This window comes from Pieris rapae, chromosome 11 (genome assembly GCF_905147795.1).
Source record: "Pieris rapae chromosome 11, ilPieRapa1.1, whole genome shotgun sequence".
NCBI lineage: Eukaryota > Metazoa > Arthropoda > Insecta > Lepidoptera > Pieridae > Pieris > Pieris rapae.
Genome location: NC_059519.1, coordinates 4,118,068 through 4,134,994, shown reverse-complemented (window position 1 = coordinate 4,134,994; position 16,927 = coordinate 4,118,068). Strand labels below are relative to the sequence as shown.

At 33.0% G+C, this 16,927-nt stretch overlaps 1 protein-coding gene across 1 annotated transcript in view; it reads left to right on the top strand.

Moving 5' to 3' along the window:
* The first annotated feature begins 5,753 nt into the window (after positions 1-5,753).
* Positions 5,754-16,927, top strand: part of LOC110999515 (protein tiptop) — a 196,056-nt gene continuing 184,882 nt past the window's right edge. Inside the window, exon 1 of the mRNA XM_022268595.2 lies at positions 5,754-6,023. The gene's annotated coding sequence lies outside the window, so the exon portion shown is untranslated. The remainder of the gene's footprint in view (positions 6,024-16,927) is intronic.

The following is a 16,927-nucleotide window of genomic DNA, read 5'->3' as shown; positions in this document are numbered from 1 at the left end:
ATTTGGCTTTTTATTAGAATTATCGTTTGCGTCAGACAAATTGGTAGAAACGTTCGTTCTACATTTTGTGGCCTAGCGTGTACTCGGCTCACAAGACAGGCCTCACTCAATATCGGATATTGTTCTTGCAAATGAGTATTTATGTCATCGTTTGTATAAAATGTGCTGCGATGTGGCTCGTTCGCCCGCTATCGGAGTGCTCTGTTGTTTATTGGAGAAACTTCTCGAATATTTTTCTAGAACGGATCATATTCCGTTGTTTTTCGTTACAGATAACGCTCTTTGGTTATGGAACACTGTTACGTCTGTATCCATTTCAAAAGTTAGATAGACCCGAGTAAAATGGGATAGATTTAGGAAGGCTTATACCATATAACTAACCAAGCTAGCTAATAATACAATAAAATAATGTAATAGTAAATATTATCTAGTAGTAAATATGATATATATAGTAGCAAATATTATATAAGTATATACTACTATATATAATTAATAACAATAAATAAAATAGTTATAGGTAAATAATATAGAAAATAAATAAAAATAAGATGGTATTAATTTTAATTAGATAATTAAGCGCTTGGAGATGGGCCAATGTAAAAAGTTATATTTGTAGGAAATAAAAAGGCTTTTTTTTTATTTATTTTTTTATTTTTTATTTATTTATACCATATAACATTATTTGCGCTTTTCCCACTACGCAAATAATATATCATAGTTGTGTATATATTTTATAGAAAAAGGGGGAAGTTCAAATGATGTCAGGTTCAATTGATAGGGCTGATCTAGCCGCTCGGAAAGGGATTGGTCGTCGACAATTCGAACCGACAGAGGTGAGAGCAGTACTTCATGTACCGAATTTTCGCTTTATTCAGTTGCAAGCGATGGCCCAGAGTGAAGTAGTCTTGCTGAGCCCACCAAGCTTCTTGGAGGTTAATTTAGCGTTTCCCAAATAGCCCATAGCTTATTATTTATTTAAATTTATCTAGGTATGGTTTTCAGTAATCAAAATTGACATGACTAATGAAAGACAGTATTGTTATAACACAAAACATTATTATTACTCTTAAACTAGTTGTGTAAAAATAGCAGGGGGCATTTTATAACACGAGAAATGAGTAGAAACAAAACATTTAGTGGCTTGATACGGAATAACTGCGGTTTGATTTTATTATATTATCGGTATGGTTTGTAGTCTAAGTACAAGTTGATAGCGATTTAATATTTTCGTTGATCTATAAATTAAATAAAAGAAATTGCAAAATGAGTGCAGGTGACTTATTGTAGAGTAGTATCTTTAGTCACGTATAACTGAGTTTCGTGGTCAACAAGGAAACATCTGGAGCGGACAATCTGTATCAACCTTTCCATCCAGCGCCTCCCTTACAATAGTGTACAGTTGATGATGACTCTTCCAGGCTCAAAGCATATGGCTGTTGAAAGGGTTTTTACCCTGGCGAAGGATCTTTTGCTTTCTGTGTCGAAGACGATCAGTTTATTAAAGTTCTTATTACCTCTGGTCACTATATGGGCGAAATATGATTTAATCCACTATCGGCATATGATAGACAGGCAAGTCCATAGCTTAGCAGTCCACGGTATTCTCAGCATTCGCCTCCAGCTCTAGAGTTCTTTAGTGCCATAATTACATAGATCTTGGTTTTGTCACAGTAAAGAGATGACAACGAAAGTTACGCACTTTTGCAATTTATTCGATGATTTTTACGTGTTAAGTGCTGAAGAGCTGACTTAATGACCCATGGATGGATGGATTGGATAGAGAGTGTATACCTTCCATTGCGTTCTATCTTGGGCTTTAACCTTACTCAGTCTTTTCGTTAGAGTTCTTGTTATATTGATAATTAATTAAACGAATTAGTGAGTAATTAATTAAACGCATAGTGTAGAGAGGTATTTGGTTAAATTCACGACGAAACTAAATTATTATACGTTGGAAAATTTGTAAAACCGATGTAGAAATATATCAGCTACGTCTCACTGGAAGGATGATGGTTCGTCACATTAAAATTATTTCTTATGATTTCGACCACACACGTGACCAACCAACAAAGATGGCGGAATTTACATAAAAACTGTTTAATCGTAACTCGGTGCTATCGCGATCCGAACATATTACCATAAATTAATCCAATAAGGGAGCGATCAATGTGTCCATACTCCGCTGCGCCCGCGCACCTAACGACCACATCTAATCTCGTTCTCAGCTTTATCTATAGCTTTAAATAAGATTACTTCTTACACTTTGAAACATATAAACAAAAATTTCAATAATGATATGAAAATAATTTTAGGGATAGAAATTTAAAATGACAACTACAATGTCTCTTTGTATTTTTAATACATATATATCTTTTAATTACTTTTACGATCATGACTTTAGTATAAACTGACTGAAATATGTTTCATAGTCATCATAGCAGCCTTGTCTTCGCGAGGCTGAACTTTTTTAATGTCAAAGAAATAGAAGATAATTTTATACGTGCCATCAACAAACTATTTATTTATATATTATCAATCTTACAGCTAACATACATATTATAAAATGAAAAAGACAATAAAGCCAAAACAAATTACATAGAGAATCAACATATAAATAAATAATAAACAATATATAAGATACATATTAACATATGTATCTTATATATATTACAATACAAAAAGAAATAAAAGAAAATTTACATTCTTAGTCTCACATTAGCTACTTATAAAATGGAAGTCATTTTAATAATCGTACTGATATGATAAAGTCGGTGTTTTTTAAAGGTTACTCGTGATAACAGATACAAGTTAATAGTTGTGAGGCCACTTCCGACGCTTCCTGCAACTCGCGAGTCGTGTTTATCGAGAGCCTGTCATTTCTATAGAACTCGACTAACATCCAACTCTGCTGACCTGTGTCCGGCAAAACTACACTTCTGACAATGTAAATGAATGGATATTTACTAATTTCAGACCAGTAAAAGCCAAAAACTATCCATAAACACAAATAGAAACTCCTTACAGACTCAGTCTTTTCAAGACTGCAAAAAATTACGTTTATATGTGTCACGTTATTCGCGCATTCATTTGTGAGGGATACCACTATCAGTTAGCCCGCACTACTCTGACAACAAAGGTTGCTTCATTGAACTTAAATAACTGTCCAAATTGTCTATGGCGTTTATATTCATCGGTAGATATAATAAGCACATATTGATAGTCAAAGTCAAAGTCAAAAATAATTTATTCTATAGCCTTTTCCTTTCCCATTAGGGATAAATTGAAAAAAAAAAACATCTTATAGATAACATAATGAACACTTATGAACGTCAAAAAAAGAAAAGAAATATAAAATGATTCTAATTTTACATTTACTGCCAGTTCTCAAATCAAGGGCGTAGAACGGAAGAGAAGAACTGGCAATTAACTCTCCTATATGTCATAGTTCACGCTGATTCTTATGTATGTTACCTTATATTCGTTAGTTGGTACAGCGCTGAATAAATGATCAAAAATCGTTTTTTTGGTAAGCCCTCATTTTCTTTTAAATAAGCACAGGTTATGCGTCATATCTCGTAAATTGCTAAGAATAAATATTCACGTATCGAGTAATTTATACGGTATTTGTCGTCTAAAATTTTCATGTTTAATAACACGTTTCGGTTCAGTGATTAGATTCTGTGACATTGATACATTAGATCTAAGCCTGTACCTAATCTGTGCTATAATGCGTCACCAAAACAATTTTTATCAGCGTCTCTATTGGAGGTGACGTGAATACAAAATTCATAGATATCGATTTCTATTCAAATTACATATATGGATTTCTAGTATAGTTGTCAACACAATGAAGCTACCTATGTTATATATTGATGTTACACTTTTTTAACAGCTTTTTAAATCACGAAATCTAAAACAAGACTCTATTATTAGAGGTATAATCACATGAACCCAATAAAATCTATAAAACATCATCTAACCTAATTTAGAGGCAGCTCACTGTTCGTATAATTTAGTGCCATAAAGCGACTCTGCGTGATGACAGACGCAGAAACACCGCGAAATTACACACTTTATGACCACAGATTACACCTAATTCACAGATAATGATTTTTTTGCTAACAGCGTCCAGTGAATGATGACTGTGAATGAATGTTGTGTTATTATAGTTTTTTAGGTCTGGGCCTCAGAGTTATCTATAATCTAATAGGCAAGTAGGGGATCAGCCTCCTACGCCTGACGAACGCCGTCGACTTTTGGGTCTAAATTTGTGAATCTTAAATGCGTACATAGAAGTAAAAATATATTGGTGCACAGCCGGGGTCGAAACTACGACCTTAGGGATGAGAGTCGCACGCTCAAGCCACTGGGCCAACGTAGGAAGGTAGACTTTTTAGAAATTTCGGTTTTTGATACAAATGTCAGTTCATAGGCTGCTCCATATACCTATTGACATTGTTTAAAACCCTCACTTGATAGTGGAGACAGCTCGATAGGCAAGGAATGTTTAATTAATGAAAAAAAAAGAGTTCCTCTCAACTATTTTTAAAAGTATGAGATGTTTATAAAATTTTTTGTATTAGTAAGTACCTACTATTTCTTAAGGACTGTTTGAATACCAGTTAAATATGATAATTCGTATTGGTATATTGATTTACTTAGTACTAATTGATTCTTTATAAAATCCACTAATAAAATACTTATATTATGGTAATTGCAAGTTTGTCGTTGACAGGTCACATGGTTTGGTTCAATGACCCGAGTATTTGCATGTTGGATAAGTGATGTGTTATTTTCAAGGTTGAAGGTTTTCTTTTTCAATCTTAATGATAAAATAGCCCATGTTTATAACTTATTTTAAGAAAAATATGATGATTTGTACACAATAATATTAGAAAACTCTACACATATTTTTTTAATTTATGGACATGGATATTAAATTTTAAAAAAAGTTGTTAATTTTGACTATTTTAATAAAGTTTCGACGGCTAGACCAGTATAAAAATTATCTAGTTTTTATACCTACCTGAACCTATGCCTTTAATCTGCACTATCTTATGTATTCATGTGACAAATTAGTAAACATAATTTAAGAAGTTAATTCTCGTTAATTAATCTCGATAAGTAGTGCAATAATCGCGAATTTGCAAACAAAACGTAGGCACAGCGGTAATCACTACGTGTGAGTTACGCGGGAAAAAACGAGCAAGGGCGGTGCGGTGGGCGGGGGGCGGCGCCAAGCCACGCCTCCGTGCGAGCGAGATAGCGATACATGCACGCAGTGCAAGGTCACCCCTCACGTGAACCTTCTGACTTACAACTTGTCAATGACACGATTGAATTGTCATGTGGTTTTGGAATTTTCTAAAATGTATAATTAAACAATTTCAAATATTTATATATATATATATATTTATAAACATTGAAATTCTAGAGCACGAAATAGATTTTACTATAGTATTGTATACAATTATCTACTTATGGATAATAAGTCATTAATATTAAAAAAGCTCAAAAGTTTTTTAATTATTCTAAATTCAAATTTCAGCTGAATAACTGTACTTGACAAAAATTCGAAACGTGAAGGAATTGTAATAGCGCCCGCAGCGCTATAAAAAACGTGAAGCGCTATGCAAAAAGAGTGCATCTTATCAAGTTGGGACGTGTGATTGAGTGCGCTAGTTCCCTTGTCGGCCGCAGCGCTGCCAGCGCTGTCTTTGCAAAGCTGCTCCGCGCGTCACTCCCGCCGCGGCGCGCCGACCGATCGCTCTATGGCGTTGCGCTCCGAAATTTTTCAAATCGCGTAAACATTCACACGTGTTTTCGTAAAGTGTTCAAGATATTCAGTGCTTAGTGTTGTGTTAACTGATACACCTGTTTAAATACCTATTGACGGATCGAAACGACGTCTGACGAAGTCACGTATGTTAAAAACAAATAAGAGTTGGAAAACAAAGGTTTAGTTTACTTAGGTGTAAACCTGTACACTAGTAAAATATTGGAAGAGGAATTTTCATTTGAAGGTAAGAAGTAGTTATATGAATATTTAACTATTCTCTTTGAGTTAGTTAAATATGACAATAAATTAATATATTTTACATACGGACACTTACGAATATGTGTATATACTTAATATTATATAAACATAATAAAGTACTTGAATAATTAACCATTTTGACGAAAGTTGGTTGTAAGCTTTAAACAACTGAGTAGAGTTATAAAATAGTTTTCGATTTGCGAGTCAGTGGCTATCAGACAAGACACCAAATCGCGCGTGTACTTTGCGTCGGGAATACGCGAAACCAGTAAACAATTAGAGTTCTGTTTTTAAAATAAATAATGATGTCAACTTACATTCTTATGTAAGCCTCTTTTATGTAGATATAGATATGCCTTTTTATAAATAAGATATGCTTATAAGCTTCAGGTAAAACAGTTGTTACAGGCATCTAAATAATGTGAAATATCTGAGCCGATTGTCCTTAGTTCTAGTTAAAAATTTAATTGATTTAAAAAAAATATATTTTTAATATATAATACGTTAACATAATTCAAGGGTTCCTCACTCTCTGTATAAAATATGAAGTAGATATTTAAAATAACTTTACCACCTGAAATATGTCTATGTCTTTATAATTAAGTATATAAATTTGTATAAAATGAAAACAATAATTATTAAAATGCTTAAACTTCTACACAATTTAGTTAATACGTACCTAAGTGTTCTAACTTATAAGTATTATGTATTTAAGAATAAAGACCCAAAACTAAGAATTACCAATTATAAATAAGAAATATCTAATATTAAAATCTTTGGGTTCGCTATTTCACAAATATATTCAGTAATACATATATTTTTTGGTTATTCAAATATATCCTTCGCCTTTTATTATAGATTTTTAGGTAGTCTATCATTCATATTCAGATGTCTCTATCACTCTGTTTTACGGTATAATTGATTAAAATTTAGTTTAACATTTAAATAATCTAAAATGAACTCCGCCATCTTTAGTTGTAGTGCGATGCGCTGAATGCCGGCGGGATGAGGGGTGCGGGTGGTTCAAGATTGGAGAGGGTTAGAGCGAGATAGAACGCAAACAGAGTGCGACAATTTTTAAGTTCAAGATTTTTTGTTTATTAATATTATTAGTTTAAAATTCCGATAGTTCATATAATAAAGGTTCTTAAGAGTACTTTCGCTTTTACATCGTTATTTAGTTATACGGCTATGAGCGCTTTTACACAAAATCCTTTAAAATTGAGTCATTAGATGGTCATAGACAGTTTCCCGTCTATAAATTATAGCTGAGAATTTAATTATCAATGTTTATATACTATATAATTATTTCACGGTACATCCTAAATAGTTATAGGTAAATAATATAGAAAATAAATAAAAATAAGATGGTATTAATTTTAATTAGATAAGTAAGCGCTTGGAGATGGGCCAATGTAAAAAGTTATATTCGTAGGAAATAAAAAGGCTTTTTTATTTTAATTTTATTTTACATCCTAAAAAGCTAAAAATATCTGTTCTATGCTTTATGAATCGATACAATTTTCGTATACCTATGTAAAGCTCAGTATTGAAGCAGATAATTTAAAAAAAAATATAGTTTTTTACTCAATTAATGATTCCAAGTACGGCTGTAAACTCATTGATAGAAGTAGGTACTCATTGGTAATTAACTAAATAACAATCGAGAAGCGAAAGCAATGCCTTTAACGTTTCGAATCTTAAATCTAGCTTCTTAAAAGCACTTGACAACCTTAGAACTCTTTAGGCTAAGTATATTTTTTTAATTAATTACAGAGTAAGTCCATATTTAAATGATGACTATATGTATGGATCTAAACTGGCATGCTAAATAAAATAAATAATTATGGATTTCCTTGTAATTAAGATTAAGATAGATGGTTAGTGCTGTATCGAAATCCATCATAATAAATTACGGTATTCTTTAATTAATTGTAAAATGGGACTATTATTAATTATATACAGTATTAACTTCGTAGTCACGGGACACATATTTTCCGTATATTCAATATGTAACGTAATTTGCTAATAATATAAAATTGTTGTATTATTAGGGCTAAGTCTCCTTATTTTCAGTATGTTTTGTTTGATTGAACTGCAATCAATAAAGATATATATATTCGAAGGAGCAAGAAGAAGAAAGACAAATGAAACAATTAAACATTTTTGTTCCACAATTATTGACCCATACAAGTACCTACTTAAGTTTTGAATCTTCTACCGTTCATGATATCTGGATGTTATGGGTTTTATTCCCGGCGTGATCATGATTTCAGGCTAACAAGGCTGATCTACTTGCCATAACATACTTAAAACAGATATTACTAGGGATGCACCATTATTCATCTAAGCAGCTAAGTGCTATTTTGTGAATTAATTTATCAAATCCTTGACTACATAATATTTCTGATTATCAATATGTATTTATTTTTTATTTTTGTTCACATTAAATTAAACAAGATGGCGTCGTGCGCCGGCGCAGTCAATGTCAATGTTGCCGTAAAACATCCGCCATATTTATTACATATTTATTTTGTCTTAAATGTAAATTTATTTCTGCTATTAACATATCGAAGTAAAAATATTATTATCGACATATCTTGTTATGGCAGGTATAATTGATCAAAATAAATACGATACGATATAGTTATTCCCTTGTTCATAAAAAAAAGTAGACCGTTTGGATAAAGTATTCATGTCTCTTTTTATCTCAGTGTTATGACAATTTGACAGAAAGAGACGAAAGACTTAAGTGTCCATACTGCCTGGATTTGTTTATAAGTTAATATTTGACTTATTCTTACAGATCATTAGGTTTTTATAACGCGTCTTCGGAACACCTGATCTTTGGTAAGATGTACAATTCGTCGTACTTTGTAATACCTAAATATCGAATCTATAGCAAGCAATTAAGTTTATTAATGAGGCTTTTTGTTAGCAGTACTGTTATACTTCTTTAATAATGGTTGTAAATAGTCTAATTGACTATTTACAACCTATAAACGTTTTATATAAATAATATAATTATTTAATAAATCAGTGGCACTACAACCTTTTTAGGTCTGGGCCTCAGATTTCTGTTTCTGTTTTATGATCATTTGTCTCAATCTTATAAGCAAGTAGGTGATCAGCCTCCTGTGCTTGACAATGCCGTCAACTTTTTTTGTCTAAAGCAATGTTCCCGTTTCGGTTTTCTCACGATGCTTTCTTCCCTAAATGTTAATTCCGCACACAGAAAGAAAGTTCATTAGTGCACAGCCGGGTATCGAACCTACGACCTCAGTTATGAGAGTCGCACATTGAAGCCAATAAGCCAACACTGCTTAATAATAATTTAAAGACATATACTAGAATAAACTCGAAGAAACCTACTGAGATACAATGCTTATTATACAACCTATTTAACTTTTACTAACAGTCAAACGTCAAATGAAATACGTAATTTAAAAATTATCTATGAATGCCTAATTTATTACTTAGGTGTCTATAACTGACCTAGCCTAATGTTTCCTTGGTGTAATAAATTAATATAGACTTTTAAAATTTGTAAACACTTTTAGTTGTAATTTTGATACATATGAAGTTAAAAATTTATTAATTGAACACATTCATAAGTTAAAGTGGAAATGGGCCATGCGGTGAGAGATGGGGCACCTCTGGCAGAAATTTGGGAAGCTGGAATAATATGGATACTGGGGAATAGTGGCGAAGATGAGAGACAACTGAAAGAATTTGGAGGAGGCGTTCACTCCATCGGAGGTCTTGTAATGTTATAATGGACTTAATGTAATCCCGATTACTTTTTTACCGGCAATAAGTTTTAATTTATTAAAAATTTAAACATTAAAATCAGTTGTTTTATCATCGTACCCAATAATTTACATTTATTAACAGTTGCTGATTTGACTATTAGTAATGTAATGTCGCGAGATGTCACGACAGTCTCGATCCATCACCGCGTGGGTGAGGTTGGAGGCCAAACAGTGGATAGGTTAAATTACCATTTCATTGCAATAAAACAGAACTACCGTTTCGTGTAGGTTTTGAGCGATTTTTTGTTACGTTTTTGTAAACATTATTATTATGTATTAGCTGAAGCTAATCGCTTCAGCGTGCGACTCTCACCCCTGAGGTCGTAGGTTTGATCGCCGACTGTGACACCATTAGACTTTCTGATTACGCATTTAACATTCATTCGTAAGGGTCCGGCATACCTTAAACCAAAATAGTCAACGTGTGGCTGATCACCTACTTGCCTATTAGATAGACAAATGATCATAAAACAGATACAGAAATCTGAGGCCTAGACCTAAAAAGGATCTAGCGCCACCGATTTGTATTATTTTCTATACACATATTTTGTAAAACAGAGACGATAAGACAATTGAATTCTATCAAATAGCCCTCTGCATTCTATTGTTTTTTTAAGAATTTCCGACAATCATACTGCAAATCCAGGACTTCTGGAGAACTATGAGTTTGGAGCCCTAATTAAACTACTACGGTACAGTATGATAAGCTTATTTATTTAATAGCAGTATTTCTTGTCCAGAATATTGCCTCGGTTTTTATCCAAGAATTTGCGTAGGCACTGCTCCAGAATTCAGTGTGATCTCATAGATTCTAAAATGTTAAGATAAGAGACGATCTACAGCCTGTTGTATGACATTTTGTTTGGTATTTATCTTAATGTATGGGTCAACCCGGTCACTTTGTTGGATTCGTCAGAGATTTACATAAATACGATATTAGGCTGACTTAATTGACACAACGAGATTTATGCAGTAAGACGCAAGAATTTTTATCGTTACACGTAAACTAGTTTTCTTTTTGTTCATTTTTGGGTTTTGTCGTTTCCGGCCGTTGTTATGAAGGTTAGAGTTTTTGTGGTATTAATAAAACTAGAATATTTCCCGTCATAGTCATTGCTCTCTTTAGATCAGTGTTGGCTTAGTGGCCTCAATGTGCGACTCTTATACCTGAGGTCGTAGGTTCGGTTCGGATGTGCTCCATTGGACTTTCTTCCTATGCGCGCATTTAAAATTCGCCCGAACGGTGAAGGAAAATATAGTGAGGAAACTGGCTTGCCTTAGACCCAAGATAGAGACTATAGATAATAGTTTACGTGTTATATGTAGGGCACTAGAGGCCTGGCTTTGCATGTCTGGAAATATAAGTTTTCACTTAATGTGGCATATTTATTCACAATACAAAATAACAAACAAATAACATAAGTTATAATAGGGATGCAACGGGCGGTGTTATTGCCAACAGGCGATCTCTTCTAGGCAACCCTAGTAAGGAAACTAAAGGCGAAAATATTTCTTTATTGGGGGTCACCTATGAATTTTTTCGTTACAAAAATACAAACTTTACTTTTTTAGAAAAGTGTTGAACGATGAATTGCTACAAATCTATACAAACGTACAAATATGGCTTATTAAATATAACATATAAAAAAGCTTTTTTTTTGTAGTTAAATATTTTATATGCATTATTTAAAGTGCCTTCGAGATGATGCTTACTATATTAGATTTCTATGATTTTCGTTTTAAATTTATAAGCAAGACAAATTAAAGAAAAAAATAATCAGAATAGATTTGTATTTATAAAATTACTAACAAAAATGTCCACCATTTCGAAGCCAGGACATACTGCTAAATAAAACGTCTTTATATTACAATCTCTATATAAATAAATGAATCGGATATAATTACAAAAGCAACCAATTACCTACCTAATGTATTTCTGTTAAATTTATTCCTTAAATTCTGATGATTTTTATGAAAAGAAAAATTACATGTAAAAACCTAAAAATACAGTCTTTGCATAGCAAATTGTTCCAAATGGCTATGAGCTTCTAAAAAGGTAGGCTAAACAGCATTTAAATTCGTAGGTGCAGCTAGGTTCTTATACAATATGTTTTTCTATGGCCATTTAAATAAACATCTCTAACAATCTCCGTTACGCAAGTGATCTATAAATACGTCAATTCGATATTATTCACGATTATTAAAATAATCGATTTATATCGAACGAATTGCTTGGATCGCGTGGCACATAATTACAATCAGATCAAAAACGTATCGAGTAAACAGAGGAAGGTATAATTCGATCAAAAGTGCAATAAAGTATCGTGGACGACATCAATGTGTGCTATACGATTAAACAACGATTGTAGAGTGGCCATGATGTCGGATTTTTTGGGAATATTGAGTTATTTTTAAAATTGTCGACTTAGAATCAAGAATGGCGGCAGCATTTAGCAATAGGCGAGGTTCCTGCCTCGGTATCTAAGAAATCTGTTAGTGAACAAATAAGTAAATGTTTAATTAATTGAAATTAATATGCTTCTGATAATACTACATTTAACTGGATCATTAAAGTTCATTTTAATGTTGCTGTTTTATACAGAGCTGGTTAGACCTTTGGCCACAATTCCACCTAATGCTATGTATCATGCGGACTATTGAAGGGTTAATTTTCTTAGGTAAAAAACTGTACTCATAATTTTAAATTAATATTATTACTTCGAAGAAACTTAAAGGTTTGGAAGGGTTTTGTATGTACCCATTTAGTTAGATTAGTAAATGAGTCTACGAAATGTGCCTTCCCTGCCATAGGTGGGCGTCATAAGGGCATTTAAACACCGATGAAAATCTCCCAATCTCCAAAGCCTGGTCACCCGCTTCGTATCATAATCACAAAATATAAGCACGATATAACGCAAACCATACTCCACTTTGATCTGTTCAAGTGTTTGTGTTGTATCACTCGCGCGAATGGATAGTGCATGTTTTGACAGCGCGTCGTTCGCACCCATACGTTGCGCGGGCGCAGATTTATATGGGACGTGGGTGATTGGGCTCTTAATTATTGAAGACATGTCTGTTTCGTGATTTGATCGCATCCGTTTATTTTATTTGTGGTTCGTGTAAATATTTTCAGTAATAGTTTACATTTAAGTGCTGTATATTTCTCTGTTAGTTTTCAAAGTGATTGAGGATTGCAATTTACTTTTTAATTTATTTTATATTGATAGTGCTGCCAAAAATCCTTTTCTATTGTAACTTCAAAAAACCCTAAAGATTTTAGGATTTCAATTCTAAAACGACCTTTTTATTGTCAAACTGAGATTGGAACAATTTATTGTTTTTTAAATCTAGTTCTAAGAGGTATTCATTATAAATATTAAAAAACGCATTTTCTTAGTCTGTAACCTTATTATTATATACTAGCTGACCTGGCAAACGTCGTCTTGCCAAACTACTACCTTTAACTCAGCGCCATCTGTTAGAATTGTATCAAATAATAAACAAATGTTAATGTTATCGTAATTTTAGTAAGGATGCCTATTTTTTTGAAAATGAAATATAGCCTATGTCACTCAGGAATGATGTAGCTTTCCAACAGTGAAAGAATTTTTCAAATCTGCCAAGTAGTTTCGGAGCCTATTCAATTCATACAAACAAACAAACAAAAAATCAAACCTTTCCTCTTTATAATATTAGTATAGATATATATATTATAAATTAAAATATAATAAATTGAAATATCAAAACTAAATTATTATAGACGTTATTTACTCATTAACGCATAGATAAATAGTAATGTTAGCCTATTATTGGGTTCACCGTGCGTCTTATCCTCTAGCCTGGATTTTCTATGTGCGCATTTAACACTCCTTCTTACGGTGAAGTAAAACATTCAAAAAGTTGACGGAGTGTGTCAGACGCAGGATAATCATTTACTTGCCTAATAAAAGAAACAAATGATCTCAAATCATTGGACCGCCCTTTATTTTTTTTAGATTAAAAGTTTTTATGTACACATTCAAGAAAAAGTAATTGCATTATGACTTCACATATTATATACAACATATAGGAACAATTTCAATCGCCTCACAACAGCGCTATTTATGCTTAACGTTCGCTATGTAATCCAAATTTGGCCTTACCTAAACGATAGCATAAACCTTAGTCCCACTCCGCTGGCTCTGCGACCCAAAAAGTGGTTTTCACTCCGAAATGAGAATCTTCCAGAGATACTTGTCTTGCAGGCTTTCAGCTGCAGCAGGTCCTCCTGCACACTATCGTTCCAGCGGTACCAAGATTTCAGACATCTAGGAGCAGGTAGGGTAAAGCAAGCTTCATTTACCGCGCGATACTGGCGCATGCGCTCAAAGCGCCACAGCCAACGTAGTCCATGGGCATTAAGCCCTATTAAGAAGTCAATTGTCATAATATCTAAAGGTGTTTTGCTCATGCGACCTGGGGTGGTCATGGACATGGACCTTTACCATATCTTTCGTAGTATTTTTCCTCAAAATTATTGGTTTATGATACCTACCCAAATCCGTCTGTTACTCACGCAGCATCTTTACAAGTCATTAGGCCACTGCCCCCTAGCTCTGCACCCATTCCCCAACCCCCCCGATTGTAATTAACCGGGAGCCATAAATTGACCGTAACTGTCATATCATATTGATTTAGTCCCGACCGCTTCCGATGAGAATTAAAATTGTTGCCCTTTTTCGTTGTTTTATTATTTTTCGCTAGTCTATAAATTTTAATTTCCGTGATATTTAATGGGAACGTCTATTTAGTATTTATGGTATACAAATAACAAACTCGGAAATTATAGGGATAAAATTATTATAATTACAACTACAAAGTATAAATTACTTCGGTTAAAAAAACACATGTTTAGAACATAAAGTAAATCATAGGTACATCATTATTCAAACACATCTTCAATCTTCTTTAGTATTGACTGAAGCCAATGACTATAGATGGGTCCTCCCGTTTATAGTCGAGACATCTCACAACACAACTAAAAAAACAGTGGGCTACCTTCCTAGGTTTGTCAGATTTCTGTTCTATTTCATAATAATTTGTCAATTTAATAGGCAAGTAGTTGATAAGCTTCTTGTGCCTGATACACGCCGTCCAAGTTTGGACAAGCCGGATTCCTAACGAGACGCTTCAACATTTGAGCAAAGGTCTATTGAACCTGAGTCATGAGAGTCGCCACTGAAGCCTCTAGGCCAACACTGCTTTCGCAATTGTATGAAGTCCTCATACAATTGCAAAAGGGGCATCTGCACCTCTGTTTGACTTACGTGGTTGACACCGAGCCCCTTGATTCACCTCACTACACAAGTTTTCATTCACCGTACCAGCAAATGGTATATAAATAATTGACGATCTGTGTCAGGAGTTGTGTTTTCACCCAGGTCAATCGCTTGTTTCAAAATGGTGGGTTTCATCTATTATTGTTTATTTAGGCGTCGATTAATACCGGCTCGCCCGTCAACTGTCAATCAATCAATCAAGCTCCACGAAGGCCGAATTTATTGATTGATGCCCGAACTGCTATTATGATTAAACTACGCTACACGAAATACATTTCGTAATTAATCTAGTCAGGTTTCAGTTTGGTTTTAGAATATTGTAAATTTATTAATAAATCAATAAAATAAATAATAAAAAGCCTTTTTATTTCCTACAAATATAACTTTTTACATTGGCCCATCTCCAAGCGCTTACTTATCTAATTAAAATTAATACCATCTTATTTTTATTTATTTTCTATATTATTTACCTATAACTAAACAGTAAAGTACTGTAAATTTATTACTAGTTATTTAATACCCAATAAGTTTACATAGGTTTTCCAAAGAATTTTTTTGGTGCTGCACTCATAGTATAATCTATTTCTTCCGCTTAATGATTTAATATTAGTTATCTGTATTATTGGCAATAGGTTTTACTGTAATTAAAACTGAGGATTTAGTTATAAGTAGTAATAAACCACATATTAGTTCACAAACATGTTATGTTTGTTAAGAAAATATGATTGTTTTTTCAAGAACTGATTGATGTAAGGCGATGGTAGAATACGTTTACTCTTTTGTATCGCTTATCATATTTGCTGTAATCTTCCGTTAATAATTTAATTATTTTTATCTATTAAATTAGTGTTACTTAATTTTGTATTAACTACGTAAACCGACAGAAAGATACAGATATTTTGCTACTTACTCACTTATTGTTCCACTAATTGTTTTAGACTATTAAGATTAATAATTAATCATTTACTTGCAAATGCAAGTTTCACAATAAAAAGAACAGTTAAGTTATTTATAGTTGTCAAATGTTATGGTCTAAAATCTAAATACCCTCCCACGCTGTAAAGACACCTTGCCTTTAAAAACTTTTAATCACTTTCCCCTTAAAAGCATTACACGGTAGTGATCTGTCATTTCTGGGAAGGTTATTTAATAGTTTAATAGTCACGGCGAAACAATTGTTCAATGCATAGTACAACATGCAGACCTACACAGCCGTACCATATAAAAATTCCAGTGATACATTCGGGGTTCCAACGCACGAGATCTGTGTAAGGAGTCGCGTTTTCATCCAAGTCAGATGCTTATTGTTCATTGTTAAAGTAATGTAAGAATATTAAAGATCTTTGACAATATGTTGAGTGTGACTAAGATCTATAAAAGGACTAAGTTTGCTTAATAGCATTCACAAAGGGCGTCAAATGAAGTAATAGACAACGGTGTTCATATTCTGGAAGTTTCCGTAATAAATCGTTAGCCTTAAGCCACGCTCCTTGATGTTAAAAAAAAGATTTATATCCGCAATTATTGTTTTATGACAATAATTACAATCAGTTTAATTATTTTAAGCTCTATCACAATGGTCCAAGGTAAAATATTGCATGATTTCCTGTTATGCAATAAAATATGCAGTGTAATTATATCGAATGAAGCGGGCTGTCTGTCTGTGCGTCAATCAAACTGTGATGTAGATCGATTGGATACGATCTTTGTTTACGCTAACGTTTTATTACGGCAAAATATAAATTTAATTTTCATCA